Source organism: Phyllobates terribilis, unplaced genomic scaffold (assembly GCF_046119375.1).
Source record: "Phyllobates terribilis strain yellow unplaced genomic scaffold, ASM4611937v1 Scaffold_4__5_contigs__length_816908805, whole genome shotgun sequence".
Taxonomy (NCBI): domain Eukaryota; kingdom Metazoa; phylum Chordata; class Amphibia; order Anura; family Dendrobatidae; genus Phyllobates; species Phyllobates terribilis.
In genome coordinates, this window is record NW_027362764.1 from 88004250 (window position 1) to 88024357 (window position 20108).

At 42.8% G+C, this 20108-nt stretch overlaps 1 protein-coding gene across 4 annotated transcripts in view; it reads left to right on the forward strand.

The window, feature by feature from the left end:
* Positions 1 to 20108, forward strand: part of SVIL (supervillin) — a 221523-nt gene that overhangs the window by 23669 nt on the left and 177746 nt on the right. The window lies entirely within an intron of this gene.

Sequence of the window (20108 nt, forward strand, 5' to 3'; positions counted from 1 at the left end):
CATATTCCATATAACTTCCAAAATTGACAACCAAAGTGGTCAAATGTAATCATATCACCCACTTACCCCCGACCCTCCACTATCTAGGTCGGATGGCTTACCCAGTCACATGTAGGGTGGAGGCTCATACTTGTATGTCTGTTATGGAGATGACTGGGGAAGGATGTGAGGGTCTGTTGTAACAACTGATGGTCATGGCGTCAGTCTTGCGGTGTGTTGCAGCAATGCCCTGACTGTCAGGGTGGTGGTTACAGTGACTGGTGTATCTTGTTCCTGTATTGCTCACGTTGCTCTTCTGCATGTTAGTGTTTGGAGATCTGACCCTGCACTAAACACTCCTGGTCAAACCAAAGGAACCCTAAAGTCTCCCATCTGTATGTCCTGCGCCGGCAAACACAATCCCATGATCTCCATTAGCAGCCGCTTCACACTGGAGAGCGGATAAAGCGCGTGGATTACTACAAAGTATAGAAAAAATGTCTGCCTCCATTTAGATAAATTGGATGCCTCCAGCAATTGACTGTATTCTGTCCAAAACATGGTAGTCAATGTAGTCCCGTTGTTGTCGTTGGTATCTGTTATTTGATGGATCTGTTTGCAAAATTTCTTGTCTTCTGTTTCTGCAATGGAACAGAAAAAACCCTGAAGCCCCTACTGATCAGCGCCGGTTCCTGGGTTCCCCTCCAGTCTCTGACACCCCAACACAGATTGTCAAACTGCCCCAGATTTCAATAGAACTTGTGTATTCTATGAAATTATGGCAAACAAATACTAGTGAAAACCCTAAGCAAGACTTTTTATTTTGAATTCTTTGAGTGCGTCAAACCATTTATTTTATATGTATAGCGCAATCATAATCACTGTCCCCATTGGGGCTCACAATCTACATTCCCTATCAGTATGTCTTTGGAGGGTGTGAGGAAATAGGAGAACCCGGAGGAAACCCACACAAACACTGGGAGAACATACATTTCCCCATATGTTGTCCTCGGTGGGATGTGAGGCCAGTACTCTTGGAATTCTAGAACTTCTTTTCTCAAACTGTTCATTGTTCCATCTTGAGTTTTATGTCACCATCTGGAGGCATGTCCTATAGAACCGGGGATTACTCAGTGTGAATAATAGTGGACTCTAAAGGAACATTCCCCTTTGACTAGAAGTATGGTGACACCCAGTTGTCAATTCATTCATACATCTCTTCAAGGAATAACAGAGGAACGGTACAAGCCAGAATTATAAGAAAAGACGCCCCAGAATTGTTTTATGAAGAGTATTTTACTCTGTGTCTGAAGTGGTAACTGCTTCTTTTTAATAAGACACTACTGACACAAGATGTGTATTTGCCTCTGATGGATATAATTATTTTTGATTATTTTTATGATTAAACGATGGGCTAATTGTTGCATAACCCATAAGGAAAAATCTCAATAGCGGTCAACTTTAACGACCATTAGTAATTACTCGTTCTAGCAATCATCTGACGCGGTTTACATGTGGGGAGTCTCCTGGAACGACTGTAGACAGCTGGTAGAACTAATGAGATTTCTGGTCCTGGATCATTGGGAATTCTCCTCTAACTCCTGATTACATAAAGGTCCTCCACTACTTACTTATCACATGGCATGTGTTGAATCGCGCATGTCCCGGGCTGATTCCTGCAGGCACATGCCATCATGTCTCTTCAGTACATAATGAATAGTCCTATTCGGAGACACATTGTTTATTTTCATATTCCGAGGTTAAACTCATGCTTTGGAAAGAGAAGACAGCAGTGAAGTATGTGCGCCTGGTCTGCAGCCACTTGTTGGTGGTTGTGTAGATGAAGGCCTGAACAGCTGCTCTGCATGCGGCCGGGATGACTTGCTCTGTGTCTGCCATTGTGCTGGGTATAAACATGTAGCAGAAATTTGGATAAAATAGCAGCTTGTTCACGCGAGGTCCAGCATTTGCCAGCTGTCCTCTTCTCCTGTGTGCGGGCCCGCCAGCTGCTCCATCCAGACATATGCAATGGACATTGTTCATGTGCACGTTCTGTAAGCAGGTAATAGGCGAGTTATGTTATTTTATACTCAAATAATGAGTAAAAAACTGGAAGGACAAAAAGTACAATTGGGTCTTATCTGGATAATATGTGGGTAATCATGCTCACCTGGTCGGGTTGTGTACTCACAACCACTAAAAAAAAAAAAACTTTGGCTGCAGCAGACCCAAGGTAATGGAAACGTAAAGGACTGGAATCAGATGGGTTAAAACTGCCCTGCTATCGGAAAGATGGTGGGGAGACGGGGATCCAAGATTGCTTTTTATTGGTCAACGCGTTTCGATGTTTCAAGCTTCTTTATCAGGACAAAACTGTGTGATCGCTGTGCTGATGAAGTTTTGAAACTTCGAAACGAGTTGACCAATAAACCACAATCTTGCTCCGTTGTATCAGTATCTATTCATACTGTACAAAAAAAGTATACAGGAGAAGGAATATGGTGTGAAATTAGCCTTTCAGTCTCCTATAGTTGATGGCACTTCTTTTTTTTTTCCTCCATTCCTTGATCATTACAGGCTGTAAAACCATCTGACTGATTGATTGACTTAACATACCAAGAGTTTGCAATTCATTAAAACCTCTTAAGGCCCCATATACATTATATATAGTATATCAATGGGTTCACTCCTACAGTCTAATTTGTATGGTGGCATCGGCCGACTGATGGTCGGGGAGATATCAATCCTTCATATATTACTCATGTATAATAGGAATCTTATGGTAGTCACCTTTAAACGTATACATGTTCACTCCCAATCCCTGGCCCATGTATAGATGTGCGCTTATATATATATAAAAAAAAGCTCTTGTTTGCCATTTGATCACCTTTTTTATATGTGGGCATTAAATTATATGTTCTTGTCAGCAGCACATCGCTCTCAGGGATGTAGGATGTAGCTATGACTAAGAGTGCATACTGCGTTTGAAAGGGTCAGAATTGCATTTCTTTTCCTCTGTCCTGGATTATTTTATAATTTTATTTTTTGGAAATAGAAAGGTGTGTTTATACATTCTATCCACCAGAAGAGTGCTAGATTTTTTTTTTTCTTCCCTTTTTTCCTGCTGTCAGCAATGCCGCATTGGGTCTGTAGATGAGCTGGCGTTCCTTATCTTGTCCGTGTAGGTCCATATACCAGTCCAAGGGCAATCAAGTGTGACAAGGTCACTCTATTATATAGCATGCAATCAGACATGTTAACATTTATATTATGTGACCTTTGTTTTTCTTCTATACAATCAGAGGTATGTAGAGGTACAGTTTAGTTTTAGGGAGGCAGATACAAGCAGCCAACAGTACTACTGTATAAATGACAGTATATTGGGGAACAGGAGATACCATAGAAACTTGTTACCTTATTACAAATGTGTGTGACACTGACCTGTAATATATGTAATACAGCCACATACATGGACCCCAACATCAAAATATTTTCACCAGATAGTAGTAAGACTCTGATCACATCTACATAAATAATTTCTTTAGTTATTCTTTGTATTTGGACAAAAAAAGTCAACATGCCGGATCCTTCCCATGACTGATGCCATTGGCACCCAACACACCCTACTGACGATAATGGGGCCCATCAGGTTTCCATCATGGTATCATTTTTACCAAAAACAAAAAAATAATGAAGCTTGCTACACTTTTTCCTAAGTAACACCTCCCTCCGCTAAGCTCTGATAATTTCTGTGACACAGGTTTAGTGCTTTCTTTTATTATCCCTCTTGTGTGATTTGTACATACCATATTGTTTTGTACCCATTTTGTAACATCTTTGTATATATTTTTTTTTTTTATAAATACTCCCTGTCAGGGATTCGGCACACACACGATCCCTGCCCCCACACTCCCCTGTGATGACCTCACGCTGGCTTTATCCGCCCTTCATGGTTTTTATTAAATCTCTAACTTCTCGCTGGTTGATCGCAGGAGTTAGCAAGTGACACCATATTTTTTATTGCAAATTTACCTTTTTTAGAGACCAGACATGACCTGGCTGTTGTCCGTTATTTTTGTACTTTTGAGTGTTAGCTCACCGGCAGGGCATACAGATATGGAAAAATATGCAAATTGTTCTTTAGCTAACCCTGACGCTAAAAAATGTGTCCAATCACAATCGGAATTATAGAACTTCCGATATTCCATATTTCGTGTCGGTGCCTGCGAGACTACAGATTGAACACATATACAAATGATAAGGATGTCCTGGCTATTGTGTGGGCTGAGGTAGATTTTCCTTTTGAGGCTTAATGAGAGGTTTCCTCTTTAGCCAGGTGTCTATTCATCACAGGTCTACTAGCAGCTACATTCTTATGGTAATTAGCCTGGATAATTGCATTTGCCGCCTCTCATGTGTGCTGCTATTTGCATAGAGCCAGCTGTCTAGATTGCGAGCTCTTGCTCCTTTAACAAAGGGTATAGAGGGGGGGGGGGGGGGAGAGATTTGTAATATTTTTTTTTAATATTTCCTGACACTGCCTATCTTTCTGGATTAAATTTATAAAATGTAATAGCTCTGTTCCTCTTTTCTGTGTAAACTGCACCCCTAAAGCCATACGCTACCTGTAACAGGTGTCCAATTGGCCTGTATAAACAATTGGTGGTGGCAGCTAGTAATTCCTTCTGTTATTGTGGAGTTGTCAGTGATGATATCAGGGTATACATATCGATATCTATAGATGATGATGTATTCCATGCTTTGGACTAGGTGTATATACCATACGCTCACTGTGTGTTCCCCAATAACCGGCCTAGTAGTTGAAGCAGCCGTGGCCTGTCCATCACTTGTCACTCAATTGCGTATTTGTCCTGACTATTGGAGGCAGTGGAGTAGCGTCCCCTGACAAACTGATGGCAGCGGTGGGATCTGCGTGATCTCCCCGGTGTGGTTCCTTGTCCGGTTCCAATGCAGAAGTAAAAAAAAAAAAAAAGCCTTAAAGGGAACGTGTTGCCAGAAAATAACCTATTTTTTTTACATTTTTGGAAATTGTTTTTTTTTGTTGTTTTTTCCCCTCTTATTACAATCCTTCTAAAAAAACAACAACAAAAAAAAAACTAAATTGGTTATCTTGCAACTTTAACACTGGCCACTGGGGCTATTTTAGACTTGTACTTCCTCTTCTTTCAGGAAGAGTTTACAGCAGGCTCCTTATCAGACAGGATTACAATGAAAGGTAATGCTAATAATCCATGAACCACCAATCACAATGTGGTATAGCTCCCCTTTCTTTCACAATGACCTTTGCATATGCTTATTAGATGCCTCAAAAGACGGCATCAGACTCTGATTGCTGATATTGTACATATGGATTTCCTACAGTGACAATTTGGAGTCTTATAAAAAAATAAATAAATAAATAAATAAAAAAATAAAAAGCGCCAGTGCAAATTGCAAGATTTATTTTGTCCGATAAACATTGATATGGGAAGCAGGAAAAGATTGACAACATTTTTTCAAAAAAATACAGTAAACACCAAAGTCTGATTTGCACAATAGGTAATTTTCTTGTCACGAGCACAATGGCTGCTTGTATCTGAGAAGGTATTTAATACTGGGTTGTGAACCCTGAGCGAGAGGACAGTGTGGGCGTCAGCAGTGTTTTATCTGCAGGTCGAAGCCTCCAAAACCTGTTTCTGCTCTGCTCTCATTTGGCTTTTCTTTATCTGTTCCCCAGTTTGTCTTCATGACTTGTGTGTATTGTTCTAATCCTCCAGTCCAGTTCATCATTGTCTTATCAACCACAGAAAACAGAGGACATTACTGCTCTGTTCAGGATCACAAAGTGACTTTCCAGATTTCCTCCTTTGCCAGATGGTCATATCTGCTGCACATCAAAAGCCCGCACTACCCGGAGACAATATCTCTGCTGATTTTTTTTTTGTATGGGAAAGCTCAATCTACTGTACCTTCCTATAATGCCAAGACATGACAGACGGAGGCCAGAAGGGCGCTCTGATGGCCTCTCTCTGATCATAGAAGCGTTAACGTTTTCTCAGTAGAGCTTTTCCCTGTGTGTACATGTTCATCTGAGTGTAGTGTGCACATGGCCTAACCACGTCTCTGCACTCCTGATTTATTATACCGGCTGTATGGGCTTACAGGTCTACTCAGTGTTGGCCAGGATAGTTTGGGGCAGATTCCTGGCAATATTTTATTGAGAAAAATGGCATTTGGCCACCGCCTCTCAGTAATATGGACTGGGGACTCAGTTTAGAAGAGTGCCAACGACACCATGCTTATTTGTGTATCTAGAGAAGGTAAACAGTTCGGAGATTACCGTAGCGGGTTCACCTGCACAGGGGTGATCCATCATCATCTCCCATTATATGCAGCCACACCCAACTCGCTGGCTCCCATGAATAGAAAAAACATAGCTGATGATTTCTAGAAACCCACAACTCTTCTTTATTCCAACTTCAATGGGATGGACTTGCACGTCTCACCGTTCTTAATCGACCCAAAACTCCATTTTAAAATCACAAGCCACTCCCAAATGAATGACATAATATAGAGATAGCATGGGATTTTTATTTTTTTTTTTCAATATTGCATAATAAAACAAGAAAATAACTGCATATAAAACACATTAAATATTCTGGAGTGCTTTTGAATCAATAAATATACATAATCGTAATTCATGCTATTTGTAAACCCAGTCCTGATCCTCCATATCCTCTGTGCTTCACTAATTGGCAAAATCCTTCTTCTCCAGTTACCGCTCCATGGATTGTGATTTTAAAATGGAGTGTTTGGGTCAATTTTTTTTTGCATGTTGTGATTTAAGACTGAGTGGTGGAAACATGTCAATGCCTCTCCGTTAATGTAAACTCCGTTATTTTCATGAAAATGGAATAAATTTATATATATTCTACTTGGAATATATAAAGTGTCACGTACACACATTATATATTTAAAACACACAACCACTGCCACGTTGTACATGCACAGTGAGCATAAAAGTTGGTTTACATGAGCAGATGATTGTTGCGATTGTAACTCACAGCTAGGAAACTATTTTGGAAGAGATTTGGGCATGAAAGAGTTGAATAGCGACAGTCCAAGACGTTCGATGTAACTGTGTTCACACAGATCTGAAGAATAGGTGATTTCTAAGAAAATGTAATTGAATTAGTGATACAATTTTTGATCAATTTCACGGTATTACATGGGCAGTAGCATTTGCAATATTAATGATTATCTTCTCGTTCCAATGCTGTAACTGCTACAGAACAATGAATACTTGCCGCAGAACACGATTGATCAATCACTGAAAGCTGACGGACTCTTTAGTGTTTTAATTTCCACTCCTGAGTTTTGCCGGTTTAATCGTTGAACAAGCGAACAGTCTCCATTATTTTGAAAGATAAATAAGAATTTTTCACGGTCGTTCAACCATTCATGTTACACAATTATTGGTCATTACTGTCAGACGAATTATCATTCAGTATAGCTGCACCTTAACTTAAAGGGGTTGTCCAATACTAGGACAACCCCTTCTTGATCTAAATGTTTGACCCCGATAAAATAAAAAAGCTTATACTCTCCTCCCATGTTGGCACTCAGTCCCGGGGCTGCCATGCAGTTGTATGACACATGGTGCCCGGCGCCCAGTCAGCGCTGGTGTCACTGTACCTGCCTTCGGACATTTTGAACATGAAGAGGAAGTCAGATCAGCTGCAGCCTGGACATCCTCTTCATGTTCATGTTCAATTATATATAATATAAATATATAATAAATTGGGTGCAGTAGTTCAATGCAGTTTGTGGGGAATATTTTTTCATAAGTATTTGGGAAAGTTATGAAATGTCCTATAAATGTCTGTCCTATTCCTAATCTAAGGGTCTAGACTTTTAGCTGAGATGAATCTGTGCTACAGTAAATTTATCACTTAAACACGAGCCATGCATGAGGGAGTCGGAGTCATGGAAATTGAGGAGTCGGAGGTTTGGCTTACTGACTCCACAGCCCTGATTGTCTGTCTGCTGGTGGTTGAATAAACTATTGCCACACTGTTTTACCCTCACCCTGTGTTGTCTGAGTAGTGATATGTCCACTGGGAAGGAGTGAGGGTGTTCAGTGGGATGAGCCCTGGTCCATTCGGTCTTTTTACAGACTGCCAGGCCGGCGGACGAGAGCACCCACTGACCCTCGTGTCTCCACAAGGGGCTTTAGGTCTCTGCCCAATTGTCTCCTAGTAACCGTTGAATCAAAAACAACCCAAAGATGGCATCCTTGTACTTTGTCATTTTCACAAAATTCACTTGGACTAAAGTAGGACATGTCTACATATTTTATTTTATCTGACCATGTAAACAGCCCCATAGGCTACAACTGTTGTGCTGTCCTTGATGGCACAGACGCTGATGTCTAGACAAGGCCTTATGCAGAGTTGTGGCTCGGCTTGTCTTTACCTTGTCAGTTTTTAACTTTTTTTTTTTTGATGTATTGTTTCTTTATAGCAACAAAATAAGACACACTTTTTTTTTTTTTACCAAATCTCATCCACACACTGAACAGAAAAAAATCTGTGCAAAAATTGAGCTGCAGGGCGGGTTGTCATTCTGCAGCACGCCAGTTTCTTATTTTCACAATGGATTTTACCCCAACCATTGAGCCGGGTGAAATCTGTGGCGAATCCACAGCATAATGTATAGTAATACAAAGCTTTTTTTGTTTCTTCTTTACCCCTTTGTTTAGAGTTTGGTAATTTGTGCGGTGCCCACAGCGGGGGATTCTTTCCTTTGATGCAGGTTTTCCTGTTCTTTGCCATCGGTGTTTGCTGTCTTGTGGATGTGTCCGCTATCGAGAAGCCATTGGGTGTCACTATAAGAACACAGCAATGTGATGGTCCCGGTCTTATTGTCTTTATGGCACTATCTGAATGAAAAGGTTGTAATGAGGACAATAGTTGATGATCTTTGATAAATTATTATTAAACTGTATACTATTCTCCATGTGCTGCGAATGCACAAGACAAAGACAAATATACAACTATAGTTTTGGTGTAATACAAACATTTTTTTAAGAGAACTTTTTTTTTTTCTCCCATTTTAAATCTTGTAACATTGAGCTTTTTTTTTTTTTTTTCTTGGGGGGGCCATCATGCACCTTGAAGAAATGTTCTCATCCGTTAACTAAAGGCACAGTGACTGGCTTAGAGGGGGCAATGTTCAAAGATCGCTTCGGTTTTAGGGGACAAATTGTTAGGAAGCGAATTAATGAAGAAAAAAAAAAAAAGAGAGAGGTAACAGTTTAAAAAGTGGGAAAACTGGATGAATGTAAAGGTAACCTGACGGCACATTTTTACCTATGAAATTAGCAGTATGGCTGTGGCCCCGCTTAGTAACTAGCCACTTGCAAAACACAGATTCCTTTTTAAACTGTTTAAAAAAAATTAAAATGGGATGGGTCTTTGGCTATCAAAAGCGACATAAAAACCAAGATGCTGGGTGCCATATGTAGACTTTTCTATATGACTATACATTGTCGGGTAACACATGGTTTAAGCATATTAAAAAAAAAGAGAGGAAAAACACCGCAAAACTACTTTGTAAAGAAAAGAGAGCCTAGTCCACAGCACTATTTTTGGCATCAAATAACGAACACCCCAATTTCTCAATGGTCCCAATAAAGTAGGTTATTTATTTCTTACTACCTGAATATTCTCATACATAGTAACATAGTTTTTAAGGTTGAAGAAAGACTAAGTCCATCTAGTTCAACCCATAGCCTAACATGTTGATCCAGAGGAAGGCAAACACTAAGCTCCACATTGGGGAAAAAAATTCCTTCCCGACTCCATACAACAATCAGACTAGTTCCCTGGATCAACGCCCTATCAAGGAATCTAGTGTATATAACCTGTAATATTATACTTTTCAAGAAAGGCATTCATGCCCTTCTTAAATTTTAGTAGCGAATCACTCATTACAACATCATGCGGCAGAGAGCTCCATAGTCTCACTGCTCTTACAGTAAAGAATCTCCGTCTGTGATTATGATTAAACCTTCTTTCCTCCAGACGTAGAAGATGCCCCCTTGTCCCCGTCTCAGGCCTCAGAGTAAAAAGATCAGTAGAAAGGTCTTTGTACTGTCCCCTCATATACTTGTACATAGTAATAAGATCACCCCTAAGCCTTCGTTTTTCCACAGTAAATAACCCCAAGTGTAATAACCTGTCTTGGTATTGTAGACTCCCCAGTCCTCTAATAACCTTGGTTGCTCTTCTCTGCACCCGCTCTAGTTCAGCTATGTCTTTTTTTATACCCCGGAGACCAGAACTGTACACAGTATTCTAAGTGTGGTCGCACTAATGACTTGTATAGAGGTAAAATTATGTTCTCCTCATGAGCATCTATGCCTCTTTTAATGCATCCCATTATTTTATTTGCCTTTGCAGCAGCTGCCTGACACTGGCCACTAAACGTGAGCTTGTCGTCCACCAATACACCCAGGTCTTTTTCAGTTACAGTTTTGCCCAGTGTTTTACAATTAAGCATATAATTATACATTGTATTTCCTCTGCCCAAGTGCATTACCTTACATTTATCCCCATTAAAGCTCATTTGCCATTTATCATAGAATCATAGAATCATAGAATGGTAGAGTTGGAAGGGACCTCCTGGGTCATCTGGTCCAACCCCCTGCTCAAAGCAGGATTCACTAAATCATCCCAGACAGATGTCTGTCCAGCCTCTGTTTGAAGACGTCCATTGAAGGGGAACTCACCACCTCTCGTGGCAGCCTGTTCCACTCATTAATCACCCTAACTGTCAAAAAGTTTTTCCCCTTCTCCCATGACAGCACCACCTGAGAGAGGGTATCCGCCCACCAAGGACAGGAACCTACTGAATAAAAAGGCGGTACCTCTCCTCCGCATCAGTTTTTGGTTCCTGTCCCTGATGGGAGCCTCACCAGGTGGTACCTCACGTACCTGGATTATGGACGGTGCGGCCTGGAGGCCGTGGAAGCAGCAGATGGTCCCTGTTCCCAGCCCGTCTGGCTGCTGCCCGGGTCTGCGTGTGGGGAGGAGGTGCTGTTTTCCTTTGGATGCCTCCCCGCGTGCGCCGGGGCCTGCGGCCGGGCCTGCGCCTCGCAAAGATGAACTGAGCGCGCCGGCCGGCAGGTCTTCCGGGCTGCGCACGTGGGGGTCGCGTCGCACCCTGTGACGGAGCGCGCCGGAAGTCCGGGCTGCGCACGCGCGGGGTGCTGACGCGCCCTATCACGGAGTGCGCCGGAAACCGGGTCTGCGCATGCGCGGGTGGGAAGCTGTCATCCCGCTGCAAGCGCGCCGGGTGCCGCTGGGCTGCGCACGCACAGAGGCAGGTGGATCTGCAGGTAGCGCGCCAGCTGGCTAAAATTTAAAAAAAAAAAAAAAAAAAAAGAGAGATGAGCACGCTGCCGGAAGGGGAGGAGCCTAAAGGAGGTGGAGCCCTACTGCTTTTAAGGATGGGGAGCAATCAGGATGGCAGTGTCTGCATCCCCGCCATGATGAATGAGGAACCGCAGTCACCTGGGCAGCAGCTGTCACCGCCACAGGAAGTACAGCAGCAGCCACAGCCATCAAAGCAGCGCAAGCAGCTCAAACAAATGGAACGGGAATCTGGAGAAGTCAAGGCTGGAACCAAAGAGGGTTCAGTCTTTCCTGGGTTTCATTCTGGACTCGGAAAACCAAACCTGTCTTCTGCCAGAGGAAAAGAAACTGAAGATCAGATCCCTAACATCTCAGATTGTCAGCAATCCGACCATCACCCTGAGGAGTGCAATGTCTCTGTTGGGTACAATGACGTCTTGCATTCCGGCGGTTCAGTGGGCCCAGCACCATTCCAGATGTCTTCAACAGGAGATTCTGGCAGCGGACAGGCGGCTCAAAGGTCGCCTGAATGGGAAAATATCTCTTCCAGATGTTGTGATCAACTCCCTGGACTGGTGGACATCTCCGGTCAACCTATCTTTGGGGGTTCCTTGGACCTTCCAGGTGTCGGATACAATTACAACAGACGCAAGTGCGGAAGGTTGGGGAGCTCACCTAAGGGATCGTTCTGTACAAGGCCTCTGGTCGGACAGCGAGACAAGCCTCTCTTCTAACATGAAAGAGCTGTTGGCAGCCAGAAACGCGCTAAAAGAATTCAGTTCTGTTCTTCAGGGTCCTCACGTCAGGATAATGTCAGACAACAGATCAACAGTCGCCTACATCAATCATCAGGGGGGTACCAGGTCTCTCCCTCTGATGTTAATAGCGGATCAGATCTTCAGGTTTGCCGAGAGTCGGCTGGTTACGCTCTCGGCACTGCATATAAAAGGGGAAGAGAACATAAAGGCCGATTTCTTGAGTCGTCACATCTTGAAACAAGGAGAGTGGGAGTTGAATCCAGCCGTTTTTCAGCAGATTGTGGATCGGTGGGGACAGCCCCAGATAGATCTGTTTGCAAACAGACACAATCGGAAGACTGAAACCTTTTGCTCCCTGAATCCAAAAGAGGGGGCGTTTGCGGTGGACGCGCTGCAGATTCAGTGGGATTTCACTCTAGCTTATGCCTTAACCCCCTTTAGTACTGATCCCTACTATCCTGAGGAAGATCCGAGAGGAACGGGCGAGGGTTATATTGATCGCCCCGTTCTGGCCCAAGAGACCATGGTTCACTTGGATGAAGAGAATGTCCCAAGCAGATCCATGGGTTCTTCCGGACATCCCGGATCTCCTCAGGCAGGGCCCAGTCTGTCATCCCCAAAGAGCGGGCCTGCATTTGATGGCTTGGATTTTGAGAGGTTGCTATTGACGCAAAGAGGGTTTTCTCCAGATCTTGTTACTACCCTTCTAGCAAGTAGAAAGCCGATAACAACTAGAATCTATGGTAGAACCTGGGCTAAGTTCTTGTCTACCTCGGGTCAGTCTGCCAAAGGGAGGGTTCCTATTGAGGCCATACTAGAATTCCTCCAGAAGGGGTTAAACATGGGACTAGCCACCAGTACTCTTAAGGTACAGGTATCGGCTCTGGGGGCACTGTATAATTATGACTTGGCAGCAAATAGATGGATCATTAGATTTATTAAAGCCTGTCATAGATCCAGACCTATTCCTGTTCCAAGAATGCCTCCTTGGGACCTTAATTTAGTTCTGGAAGCATTAACCAAACCTCCCTTCGAGCCCTTAGAGAAGGTTTCAGAAAAAATCTTAACTTTAAAGACTGCGCTATTGGTGGCCCTGACATCAGCTCGTAGAGTCAGTGACTTACACGCACTATCCGTTAACCATCCATTCACTCAAGTATGTATGGATAGAGTAATCTTAAGACCAGACCCGGCCTATCTTCCAAAGGTAGCCTCCAAGTTCCATAGGACGCAAGTAATCACTCTCCCTTCCTTCTATCCTAATCCTAGGGATTCTGAGGAATATAAGCTTCACACCTTAGATGTTAGGAGAGTGTTAGTCCAGTATTTGGAAGTGACAAAAGCCTGGAGAAAGAGTGACGCTTTATTTATATCCTTTCAGGGGGCTAGGAAAGGACTTAAGGTTACAAGGGGGACCATAGCTAGATGGGTCAGGGATACTATTACCTTAGCCTACTCTTCTAGCAATCTGCCGGTTCCTGAGAACCTGAAGGCCCATTCCACCAGAGCGGTAGCTGCTTCCTGGGCTGAGAAGGCGGATGTGCCCATCGACATTATATGTAAGGCGGCAACTTGGTCATCCCCTGCTACATTTTACAAACATTACCGTCTTGACCTTTCCTCTTCTACTGATCTGTCCTTTGGTAGAAGGGTGTTGCAAGCGGTGATCCCTCCCTCTGGTATTTAATCTCTATAAATCTCTCAGGTGGTGCTGTCATGGGAGAAGGGGAAAAGATCCTAGTTACTTACCGGTAACGGGATTTTACAGAGCCCATGACAGCACCCTATTAATTCCCTCCCCTTCATCACTGTGGTGTGCACTTTTTTTAAGGTGTTTAGTACATATGTTGAGGTGGTGGTTATGTATTAACCTGTCTTCGGAGGCCCTCTCATTCTCTGAAACAAAAAACTGATGCGGAGGAGAGGTACCGCCTTTTTATTCAGTAGGTTCCTGTCCTTGGTGGGCGGATACCCTCTCTCAGGTGGTGCTGTCATGGGCTCTGTAAAATCCCGTTACCGGTAAGTAACTAGGATCTTTTTCTAATATCTAATCTGTGTCTCCTCCCATTTAGTTTCATCCCATTGCTTCTAGTCTTTCCTTGTGCAAATGAGAATAAAGATGATCCTTCTACAATGTGACAGCCCTTGACATATTTGTAGACAGCTATTAAGTCTCCTCTCAGTCTTCTTTTTTGCAAGCTAAAGATTCCCAAATCCTGCAACCGTTCCTCATAGGACATGGTTTGCAGACCAGTCACCATTCTGGTCGCTCTTCTCTGAACTTGCTCCAGTTTGTCGATGTCTTTTTTAAAATGTGGTGCCCAAAACTGTACACAGTATTCCAGATGAGGTCTGACCAAAGAGGAGTAAAGACCGATAATGACTTCACGTGATCTAGACTGTATGCTTCTGTTAATACATCCCAGAATTGTATTTGCCTTTTTTGCTGCTGCATCACACTGTTGACTCATGTTCAGTCTATGATCTATTAGTATACCTAAGTCTTTTTCACATGTACTGTTGCTTAGCTCTATTCCTCCCATTCTGTATATGCTTTTTTCATTTTTATTGCCCAGATGTAGTACTTTGCATTTTTCCCTGTTAAAAACCATTATGTTGGTTGCTGCCCACTGCTCCAGTTTATTTAGGTCTTTTTGAATCCTCTCTCTCTCTTCTCTAGTATTAGCTATCCCTCCTAGCTTTGTGTCATCAGCAAATTTAATCAGTTTACCCTCATTTCCTTCATCTAAATCATTGATAAAGATGTTGAACAATACAGGTCCCAGGACAGAGCCCTGTGGTACCCCACTTGAGACATTTATCCAGCTGGATGTGAAGCCATTTACAACCACCCTTTGAGTCCGATCACTAAGCCAGTTATGAATCCACCTAACAGTTGCCTGGTCCATTGCATACTTGGTCATTTTTTCAATAAGGATGGTGTGAGATACTTTGTCAAATGCTTTGCTGAAGTCAAGATATACTATATCTACAGCATTTCCCTGATCCACCCAGTCAGTGATTCTGTCATAGAAGGAAATTAAGTTAGTCTGACATGACTTGTTAGTTACAAACCCATGCTGACTCTGGTTAATCACTTCATTCTTATCCATGTACTTACATACATGTTGTTTAATAATTTGTTCAAAGATCTTTCCTGGTATAGAAGTCAGACTCACCGGCCTATAGTTCCCTGGGTCCACCTTCTTCCCCTTTTTGAAGATAGGAACAACATTTGCTCTTCTCCAGTCTTCTGGGACTTCTCCTGTTCTCCAAGAATTTTCAAAGATTATGGAGAGTGGTTCTAAAATTTCTTCTACGATCTCCTTCAGTACTCTGGGGTGTAATTCATCTGGACCTGGAGACTTGAACTCATTTATGTTAGCTAAATATTCCCTCACAATCTTTCTGTTTTCAGATAACTTGGATTCCTCTATTCCTTTAAAAGGACAGTGAAGATCAGTTGATGTTACATTTTCTTTCTGAGAGAAAACAGATGCAAAATAGGAATTAAAAAGTTCGGCCTTCTCAACATCCTCTCTTACCATTTCTCCATTTTCATCCTGTAAAAATCCTATAGCATCTTTGACTTTTCTTTTACTTTTGACATACCCCCAAAATCCTTTTTTATTGCTTTTGACATCTCTTGCAAGCCTTAATTCATTGTCAGCTTTAGCTAACCTGATACGTGCCCTGCAGGATCTGCAGACTGCATTATAATCTTCTTTAGATATGCCTCCCTCTTTCCATTTAATAAACATTTCTTTCTTTCTTTTTAGCATGTGTTTAAGTTCTGTGTTCATCCATCCTGGTTTCCTTAAATGTTTCCCATTCTTCCTACTTTTCGGGATTGTTAACGTTTGTGCCCAAGCACAATTTATCAGCCCAAGCTTCTAGTTTACATAGATCCTCCTGTAATATAAAATTGTCCTCCTCTGTATTGATTACCCTGCAGAGTTTAGTGTCCTCTGCAAATATTGAAATATTACTCTGTATGCCCCCTACAAGGTCATTAATAAAAATGTTAAAAAGAAGGGGGCCCAATACTGACCCCTGTGGTACCTCACTGTTAACTGAGACCCAGTCTGAGTGTTTTCCATTAATAACCACCCTTTGTTTCCGATCACAGAGCCAATTCTTAACCCACATACATATATTTTCCCCTATCCCCATTGTTCTCATTTTATGTATTAACCTTTTGTGTGGAACCGTATCAAAAGCTTTTGAAAAGTCCCATATACACAACATCCACTGTATTTCCTTGGTCCAGTCCAGAACTTGCCTCCTCATAAAAACTGATCAGATTAGTTTGACAGGAACGGTCCCTCGTAAACCCATGTTGATATTGGGTCATGAGGTTATTCTTCTTCAGATACTCTATTATAGCATCTCTTAGGAAACCCTCCAAGATTTTACCCACAGTAGAGGTTAAGCTTTCTGGCCTATAATTTCCAAGTTCAGTTTTTGTCCCCTTTTTGAATATTGGCACCACATTTGCTATACGCCAGTCGTGTGGTACAGACCCTGTTATTATGGAATCTTTAAAGATTAAAAATAATGGTCTATCTATGACGTTACTTAATTCCTGCAGTACTCGCGGGTGTATCCCATCCGGGCCCGGGGATTTGTCAATTTTAGTGATTTTTAGACGCCGCCGTACTTCCTGCTGGGTTAAGCAAGTGACATTTAATGGAGAATTTTTGTTATCACTAATCATGGTTTCTGTCATGCAATTTTCTTGTGTAAATACGGTTGAAAAAAAATCATTTAGCATATTGGCTTTTTCCTCATCCTCATCCACCATTTCACCCAGACTATATATTTAAGGGGGCCAACACTATCATTTTTTAGTTTTTTACTATTTATGTAGTTAAAGAATATTTTGGGATTATTTTTACTTTCTCTGGCAATGATTCTCTCTGCCTCAATCTTTGCTGCCTTGATTTGGTTTTTACAGAATTTATTTAATTTTCTATATTTTATTTAATGCCTCATCACTACCTACTTGCTTTAGTTCTCTAAATGCTTTCTTTTTGTCACTTATTGCTCCCCTTACAGCTCTATTTAGCCATAGTGGTTTCCTCCTATTTCTAGCATGTTTATTCGCATAGGGTATATATTGTGCACAGGTCCTATTCAGGATGCTAATAAATGTCTCCCATTTGCTTTGTGTAGCTTTATGTCTCAGGATATCGTCCCAGTTTATTGCACTAAGATCATCTCTCAACCATTGGAAATTTGCCTTCCTGAAGTTTAGTGTCCTTGTAACCCCTCTACTACACATCTTATTAAAGGTTACATGAAAACATATTATTTTGTGATCACTATTACCCAAGTGACCCCCAACTCGTATCTTTGATATGCGGTCTGGCCTATTGGTTAATATTAGGTCTAGCAGTGCCCCCCTTCTTGTTGGGTCCTGAACCAGTTGTGAAAGTTAATTGTCTCTCATAGTTGTCAAAACCCTATTACCTTTTCTTGAACTACAGGTTTCTGTCCCCCAATGTATTTCAGGGTAGTTGAAGTCCCCCATAATAATGACTTCTCCTTGAGTCGCTGCTTCATCTATTTGCTTTACAAGGATATTCTCCACTGCTTCCATTATTTTTGGAGACTTATAACAAACCCCTATCAGTAATTTATTAATTTTTCCCCCTCCCCTTATTTCCACCCACAGGGACTCTACATTTCCATTAGATTCACATATATCCTCCCGCAAGATGGGTTTTAAGGATGATTTTACATATAAACCCCCCTCGCTTGTTTGTACGGTCATTTCTGAACAGACTATAGCCCTGTAAATTAACTGCCCAGTCATGGCTCTCGTCCAGCCACGTCTGTTATCCCCACCATGTCATAATTATTTTCCAACAAAATTAATTCTTATTCCTCCATTTTGTTGGTGAGGCTTCTGGCATTAGTGTACATGCATTTTATGTATCTCTCTGTACCTCTATTCCGTCTTACTTTTATTGACTGTTCTAACCCCACTCCAAATTTCTTTATTTGTGCCCAGGTCACTATCTGCACTATCTTCCCCACCTATAAAATGAATACACTCCTCCAACCTTCTAGCCATTTTCTCCTCCAGCACAGCTGCACCCTCCCCATTGAGGTGCAGCCGGTCCCTAGCGTAGAGTCTGTAGCCAACTGAGAAGTTGGCCTAGTTCTCCAGGAACCCAAATCCCTCCTTCCTACACCAGTTCTTGAGCCACTTATTTATCTCCCTAATCTCCCGTTGCCTCTCTGGTGTGGCATGTGGTACAGGTAGTATTTCAGAGAATACCACCTTGGAGGTCCTTGCTTTAAGCTTGCAGCCTAATTCCCTGAAATCATCTTTAAGGACCTTCCACCTACCTCTAACTTTGTCATTTGTGCCAATGTGCACCATGACCGCTGGGTCCTCACCAGCCCCTCCCAATAATCTGTCAACCCGATCAGCGATGTGCCGGACTCGAGCGCCAGGTAGGCAGCACATTGTTCGACGATCCCTATCTGTTCCCCTAATAGAGTCCCCCACTACCAGCACCTGCCTGGCTTGCCCTGCTCTCCTATTTCCCTCCTTACTGGAGCTGACACTCCTCCGGCTTTCAGGGGACATGCCTTGCTGCAGCAGTGCTAACCCTGTACCTTCACCCCCCTCATCTGCCAACTTTGCAAACTTATTGGCGTGTGCCAGATCAGGAGTAGCCTCCCTGGCACTCTTCCCTCTACCCCCCTTCTAACTGTCACCCAGCTAGCGGCCTCACTGACCTGCAGCTCCCTACTACCACCCTCCCCCACATCTACCCCAGTGAGCAGCTGCTCAGTGAGCAGCAGACTCCTTTCCATGTTGTCAATGGATTTCAGTGTTGCCAGCTGCTCATTTAGATCCAGTACCTGGGCTTCCAAACGCACAACGTGCACACATCTCGCGCAGCAGTATGCAACCCCGACTGGCTGTTCAAGGATTGCATACATGTGGCAAGATGTACACTGGATAGCATTGCCAATAATGGAGCTCATTTCCTAATGGGGATTGCACTAGACAGAAATGTCAAGTAAAAAGAAATGTAAAGAATTAATAAAATACAGACAGCAATTCTGTCCAAATTCCTCCCTTCCAAACTCCCTGAATCCAAGTCACTGAACAACAAGTCACACACTTACTTCCGTTTGCACTTACACTCCGGTTACACTCAGCTCGTTCACACTCGCTAAGGAAGAAGATTTAAAGAGGTTTTTTTTTCCCCTTTTGCAGCAATGCACCCTACAGCTCAATGCACTTCCAAAAAAAGGAAGTTATTTCTATTAGAATCTTCAAAAGGGAAGTCCTGAATAATCTCTTGATAGAGGGCAGGAATTCTGATGTCACCTATAGAAGGTAGCAATCAAAGTCAGTATCGAGCCTTAGACCCCAGAGACCTTTCACCCAGCAAACATCCGAAACACTTGTTGGCAAATGGAGTCTCTGGTTTGGATGTATATCCTGAGTCGTGTGGCAAAGCCCTTTAAAGAAGTTGTCCACTACTTTGACATTGATGCCCTATCCGTAGGATTGGGCATCAATGTATGATCGGCCGGGGTCCCGCACGCAGCACCCCCGCCGATCAGCCGTTATCGATGCCGCCGGCCGGAAGTGCTTACCTGTGGTGCTTGGGTGTCCATCTGTAGTGGCTGCCGCGGGGTACTGCGCATCCGCCTCCCACTCTGGGAGGTGGATGTGCAGTACCCTGCGGCGGCCACTACAACTTGACGGGTAAGCACCTCAGGTAAGCACTTCTGGCCGCCACCGATAACGGCTGATCGTGGGGGAGCTGCGTGCGGGACCCCGGCCGATCATACATTGATGCCCAATCCTACGGATAGGGCATCAATGTCAAAGTAGTGGACAACTTCTTTAAGGCTACTTTCCCACAATGAGTATTTGGGAGTTTTTGAGGTTTCACCTATTAGATTACTTGCATTAGTTTTT